Source organism: Engraulis encrasicolus, chromosome 10 (genome assembly GCF_034702125.1).
Source record: "Engraulis encrasicolus isolate BLACKSEA-1 chromosome 10, IST_EnEncr_1.0, whole genome shotgun sequence".
Lineage (NCBI taxonomy): Eukaryota > Metazoa > Chordata > Actinopteri > Clupeiformes > Engraulidae > Engraulis > Engraulis encrasicolus.
Window position 1 is genome coordinate 37,563,486 of NC_085866.1, and position 6,156 is coordinate 37,569,641.

Consider the following 6,156-nt stretch of genomic DNA (forward strand, 5'->3'; position numbering starts at 1 on the left):
AAATATTATAGAGATTGTTGTGTTTTCAAACCAAATTGATATTCAGTATGCAGGTCAAACCTGTCAACAAACCCAACAAACAACCCTCTACCACCTCTCTCTCTCTCTCTCTCTCTCTCTCTCTCTCTCTCTCTCTCTCTCTCTCTCTCTCTCTCTCTTTCTCCACCCCCCCCCATTGTTTGTTCACTTTCTCTCATTTTTACACAACCATTGGTTTGATCTTTGTGACTCAATGGTGACTGGCAGGCAATAGAAGCTTATATTCTATATAATTCTATATATTGTGTGTAGTATAGTGTATAGTGTATAGTGAATGCGTAGAAGGGCAGGACAAATAGTGTAAACGCATACCAATGGTGTCCTTTGTTTCAATTCAATCAGTCCATAGTATTTACAGTAAAAAAACACAAAATGAGACAGACAGACAGACAGACAGACAGACTGAAGTATGGCATGGAAAGGGAAGGTGGGAGAGAGTGTCTAGGGGAGACGGTTGCAGCTATTCTGGCCTTTGTGTCAAGTCAGTAAAAAGACTTGGACAGATATGGATAGATAGATAGATAGATAGATAGATAGATAGATAGATAGATAGATAGATAGATAGATAGATAGATAGATAGATAGATAGATAGAAAGAGAAAAGCCTGAGAAAGACCACGTAGGGGGAGACGAGACGACTGGGGCTAAAAAGCCTTATAGCCCTTTAGCACGCTAGCTGTGAGCTGTGGGAAGCCTTAAGATGGCGGCTATAGCCTACACAAAGTAGACCCCCTTCCACCTTTCTTTCTTTCTCTCTCTCTCTGATGGTGTCCCTTCTCTCAATTCAGTCCATACTTTTAGGAAGATAGATTTGAAGATTCAGGATTATATGTATTTGTCCTGGGGGAATTTTTGTCTTGGACATACAAATAGCTGCCACTTAACACACAACACATGACAGCCAGACAGACTGACAGCCAGACATAGATAGATAGATAGATAGATAGATAGATAGATAGATAGATAGATAGATAGATAGATAGATAGATAGATACTGTAGATAGATAGATAGATAGAGAAAAGCCTGAGAAAGACCACGTAGGGGGAGACGAGACGACTGGGGCTAAATAGCCTTATAGCCCTTTAGCATGCTAGCTGTGACCTGTGGGAAGCATCAAGATGGCGGCTATAGCCTACTAAGGGGGATATCTCAATATGCAGGTCAAACATCTCAACACTAAGTAGACCCCTTCCACCTTTCTGTCTTTCTTTCTGTCTTTCTTTCTTTCTTTCTTTCTTTCTTTCTTTCTTTCTTTCTTTCTTTCTTTCTTTCTTTCTTTCTCTCTCTCTCGCTCTCTCTCTCTCTCTCTCTCTCTCTCTCTCTCTGATGGTGTCCCTTCTCTCAATTCAGTCCATAGTATTAGATACTAGATAGAGGATTCTGGACTATATTTTTTGTCCTGGGGTATAGCTGCCACTTAACACACAGCACATGAAAGACAGACAGAGAGACAGATAGACAGACATAGATAGATAGATAGATAGATAGATAGATAGATAGATAGATAGATAGATAGATAGATAGATAGATAGATAGATAGATAGATAGATAGGTGACAGTATAGAGGGAGAAAGTGGGAGAAAGGGCGACTTGGGGGGAGACGCGACGACCTTCCGTAGGCTAAATAGCCCTGTAGCCCTTTAGTGGCTGTAGCTGTGGGCTAGCGAGAAGCCTCAGCAGTTTTCGGATGGCAGCTTTACTAGAGGGGATTTGAAGATTAGGGCCATGTTAGGATACCTTGGGGCTCGTCAGACTTGAGCTGTGGCCCAACAGCGTCATTAAGGACTACTGGCTGCTGCCTGCGTCCATGTTCGTGTGTGTGTGTGTGCGTGCGTGCGTGCGTGCGTGCGTGCGTGCGTGCGTGCGTGCGTGCGTGCGTGCGCACGGCATGCAGGCGTGTGTGTTTGTCTGTCTGTGTGTGTGTGTGTGTGTGTGTGTGTGTGTGTGTGTGTGTGTAGGCTCGCTGACAGGGGGGGGACAAAGGGGTCAGTTGTTACGGGCCCAGGAAAGGTGTGTGTCTGTGTGCGTGTGTGTGTGTGCGTACGTGCACAATCTATGCAGTGCCAAAGAAAGAGCAACCAAATTTGTGAGCAAAGCTGTAAGTGCATGCCTACAGTAGTTTATTACATTGCTACACAATGATGAAGTGTTCAGCTGACGTAATCGCTATGAAAGCTCGAACGAGGAAGCCACTTGAGGGGAGGGAAACAGGCCATGGCAGAGAGAGAAATCATGTGACTATTCCACAGTAGGAAATGGTCACTGAGTTTGATAACAAAAAACAAGACGACTTCATACACAGCAATATTTGACCTGGAGTACTGTACACTCTCAATTAGGATTAGGCCTATGTCTGGGCTTTCTTTGTGCCTCAACTAGACAGTCTATCTCAGGTTTTTCTCTAAAATGGCCTCGTTTACATGAGACTATTAATTCAGAATGAACTCAATTCAATTCTGAATAAAGCTTAATTCCGCGTTGAAAACGTCATGTAAACACACATGTAAGCTTAAACTTGACGGAACTATTTAATTCTAAATTATTAATTCAGAGTTAAGAACATCATGTACACGTGGCCAATGTCTCAATAAGCTTGTGAGTTCATTGTTCCACTGATAATAGCAAACAAACCAGGCTTTAAGGCACCAAGCTACCCCCATATGATGGTTCTACCGCCACTGGTCCGGGAATGTGGTTTTGGTGCAGGTGTGGTACTTCAATTTTCGTCCACATGTGGCATTGTGTGTTCCCCCAAACACTACAACTTTGGTTTCAACTTTTGAATCCAGAATACTTTACCTGCAACTAATAATTCATTGTAATTCAATATAATAAGTAATTGTAGCTTCATTTATTTACACAAACTAGAAAAAAGGCGTTCGTATTTCGCAGAATATTGACAGGTTTGCTCTTGCAAACTACCAGCGCTATGCTGGCACGAGCACAAGGAAGTAGCGAGACGACCAATCACAGTGCCTTTTCTCAGCGGCCTTAGTGTCCACCCGACGTGTAGGCAGGATTTTTTTGAGGTGCGTGACCATGGTTGCAGAGACTCTGGGACAGATTTGGCGGCCGCAGATGCTCTGCAGCCATCTACGCAAAAAAAGTATAAATTAGGCTTTAGACGTAGGATGCTAATACTTGGGATTCTTTCCGTTTGCATCAAAAGGTACCTATAAGTGAGACATCAGGCAAATCAAAGAGGGTCGCCTAGCTTCTAGGGAATTGTGTGAATTGACATGAAGTGACCCACATGTTCCAAAACTTTTGCTCACCTGAAAAATGGGTGGGTTCAAAGAAAGGGTGGTATGTCACGAGTTGTTTCACACATCACACATGATTTTGGCAGGAAAGCTGATATTCTGAATTTCATTGTCATACTCATCTTTTTGGCTTAAAGCCAAAAGTATTCAGTGAACAACAAAAACAATTGTGCCTTCCCGTTCAAATACTTTTGGAAGGGACTGTGTGTGTGTGTGTGTGTGTGTGTGTGTGTGTGTGTGTGTGTGTGTGTGTGTGTGTGTGTGTGTGTGTGTGTGTGTGTGTGTGTGTGTGTGTGTGTGTACTTGTTTGACGTGAGGCAGAGGCTTATTCAAGACATTATGTTAGGGTTGTGTTAAAGTTTAGAGTTTCAAAATGATCATTGCATTAGTTCTACCTGACATATAGGATGGATGAATGGATAGGAAAGACATATTGGATATATCATAATCGTAATTATAATTATGATTATAATTATAATTATAATTGTTGTTGTTGTTGCTGTTGTTGTTGTTATTATCATTATTATTATTATTATTATTATTATTATTATTATTATTATTATTATCATTATTATGTGTTTTTCAATGGCAAAACCATACATAATTATTATTTCTTTCTACTAAATAAACTACACTTTTCTGTGCAACTGTGGGCCTACTTAGTATAGATCTACATCTATGCCCAGTAGTTCACAGTCTTGTTTACATGGACACTTCTAATCAGAATGAAAAAAGTGTACATACACCTGCAGTATAAACACACTGGGAATATATTCTATTTCGTCCTCCTGATTTGCTGTAGTCACAGCCTGACTGATTAGGCCTAGTTGTTTCTCCCCACAAACATTACGTGTACTAAATCTTCTTACACAGTAACAGTAATATAACCATTTTACAGTTTCTGCAGGAGAGGTCTGCCCTCTGCAGGAACTATTTACATATTCTACAGCCTACATTTTTTTTCAGTGTGTTCATCTGACTGTCTCAACTTATAACAACCTGAATTATGCTGGCGTTATTTTCCCCCCTGTAGTAGGCTAATAAAAGAAAATTGTGAGAACTATCTCCCCTCTGAGTTTGTTAGTTCAGACTATCGAAGGCCAAATCCGATGAAACCACAGTCATTTTATCTGTAGGCCTATGTAACCTACTTTGGCTTGAGGCTTGGGCTCCCTCTAGTGGCCAGAAAATTCACTTCACTCTGGAGCTCGAGGAGCAGGTGAAAGGATGATTTCTCGATTTCACGCACTGCACACTCAATGGCTAACGGTCCGGGCCTCACATGGACGTATCCATGTGCATTGCACAGGAATGTGTCTGGGTTCAAGTGTAGGCCCGCCACAGCCACAAAGATATCCAGTAGGAATTCACAGCCAGCACAACACCGAAGACTAAAACTAAACAAAATAAAGGCTAATAATCTACTATGACTGGGCACAAGCAACACACACATTGAGTAAACATTCCATGGAGCTCGTGCGAGCGGCTAATTCTTGGCTAATAGGCTATTCAATTGGGTAAGCATTTTTCTTGGTTTACTGTAAACTATCTATTTCTGGAAGACTCATCTTTGATTATGTGCGCATGCCTGCAATTTAGATCAGAAGAAAATACATTTGTGGACCGTCTAACCTTTTAAGGATGTGTCGTCAACTCCCCACTGCTCTTCTCTTTCCATCCTTCAGGACTCTGGTGGAGACTCTTCATTAGCCTACCCACAGTAGATGGTGAGGTCACACGTTGGGTCGAGGAGGAACTGAAGTACAGGAAAAACTGGTACCTAGTTTTGGCTTCCTTGTGTGAAATGAAAATGTTTTAAATTAATCCCTCTCCAAATACACAATCTTGTGGTACGTGTGTTTAAACATTGACACTTTCCATCTCTGAGGTGCCCTGTCAAATAATTCTTTGCATACGTCATCCCCGTGAAACCTGACCTGTGAAATAAGATAGGCCTAAATAGGCCTAGGTCAGATAGGCTAATTCAGATTCTTTGTTATAGTAGCCTAACACACCTTGGTCTACAATCATATAGAAACAAATCTTTCCTTTCTTCCAAGAACTATGTCGAGGCCCTCAATTCACCAATTCCAGATGGTTAGGTCAGAGGGATGTTACAGTCCAGAAGCTGATCCTGAATCTGGCTTGGGTTTCCTCATGTGCTGACTCGCCCAAGGGTTAGGCTATACAGTACCGTACATAGATGTATGATGTTCATTATGTCTAAGAGATAAATCAATGCTTAAAGTTTCTTTTGTTTCGGACATGTAGGCTAAAAGTTTTTATTTACGACACGTTCCAATGGTCAGGTAAAAGTCACCACCGAAACATCTCAGGTACCTGTAAGTTATTATGAGATAAAAACTTTGACATGTCTTAAACAAAAGTTATACGATTCAGTGCAGTATAACATATTGTGCTAAATCAGTGACAGTTAATATTTTTGTTCTGTATACCATAGGTGGCTTCGACAGTTGACAAAGGTCATCTTAAAGCTGCTGGAGGACCACACATTTTCCCAGAATTTGCAAAATGCAGTTGGCATAACACTGGATCACATTGTACCTATACAGTACGAACAACAGCAACCCCCACCTATGGCTATGTGAGACGTTAGAGAAAGATTAAGTAGGCGTTTATACATAGGCCCCTACCGGGGTATTTTTTTAATAAACAAAGACCTTTCCCTTTGTTTGTGCCTTTTGTTTACACACATAGGGAGGTTTGTCCTCTGACAACAAATCTTCATAAAATATCTGGCAAAAGTGGAGATTTTTTTAAAAAAAAAACTCTGTTTAGCGCATGTATATAAACAGAGAATAACGAAGCCTTGAATGGCATTCTCCTTAGTCC

At 41.2% G+C, this 6,156-nt stretch overlaps 1 long non-coding RNA gene across 1 annotated transcript; it reads left to right on the forward strand.

Moving 5' to 3' along the window:
* The first annotated feature begins 4,616 nt into the window (after nucleotides 1–4,616).
* On the forward strand, nucleotides 4,617–5,955 carry LOC134456231 (uncharacterized). Its single transcript, XR_010036269.1, has 3 exons — nucleotides 4,617–4,820; nucleotides 4,989–5,079; nucleotides 5,765–5,955. It is a non-coding gene; the product is annotated as an uncharacterized LOC134456231 (long non-coding RNA).
* The last annotated feature ends 201 nt before the right edge of the window (nucleotides 5,956–6,156 follow it).